Raw genomic sequence first — 926 nt, 5'->3', positions numbered from 1 at the left:
ATAGAGAGAGAGAGAGAGAGAGAGAGAGAGAGAGAGGGAGAGTGCTTGTAAAATAACAATACATTTTCTTTCACTTTTCTTCAATTGAAAGTAGAAGATCTGTTTTCAAAACATGATGAAATCAGAATACATCTAATGGAACTTTAGCCATTCTGGTATTCCAGTAAACTTTACCATTGGACCCTGAGGCAAATTATTTTTTATGATTAAATTTTAATGGTAAAAAAGGAGGAAAGATATATGAGATTTATCCACTTGCACTTGTGGTCACTTTTTTTTTTAATTAGTTAGGTAAATATACCTTTCTATAATTTTGGATTTCTGAGCTTTTGTTGGAAAACATTTTCCTAATGATAATTTTTTCAAGAATTTTAATGAAAACTTGATATAATTTTTTTAAAAACTAAGAATAAGAGAAAATTTTTATTGTTAATCTCTTTCATGTTTTTTCCCTTCTGTTCCATCTTGTCTCTTCTGCTTTTGTTCTTTTATAATTTTCTATAATATTCCACATCAAAAAATCACAAAAATATAGTTATTCAGGTAATATGGTTATTTATACAGCATGGAACTTGTAAAATTTATAAATACATGACCCACCCATAAGGTTACAGTGGAAGGAAAAATGTAAAAAATAAGGTTTCAAAATTAATACACACAAGATCAAAAATGTGGTTAGCAGTAAAATTGGTGTTACCTTATGGGATGGATATAAGTATAAAGGGAAATTTGTTTTAATTTATAAAATTTAATTTTAGTTTAATAAAATTGCAGTTAATTCTTTCATGTAAGTAATTTTTACTTCCTCCTTCATAAGCATTACTTAAAGTAAAAAAATAGTTTCAATAGACCTTTATACTCAAAGGTATAATTACATTAAATTAATTCCTATAGTGAAATAAGAAAGGGTATAAAAACGCCATAAA

Source organism: Halyomorpha halys, unplaced genomic scaffold, assembly GCF_000696795.3.
Source record: "Halyomorpha halys isolate HHAL.00 unplaced genomic scaffold, Hhal_1.1 Scaffold811.1, whole genome shotgun sequence".
In the NCBI taxonomy this organism is placed as follows: Eukaryota; Metazoa; Arthropoda; class Insecta; order Hemiptera; family Pentatomidae; genus Halyomorpha; species Halyomorpha halys.
Note: the sequence above shows the minus strand (reverse complement) of the source record.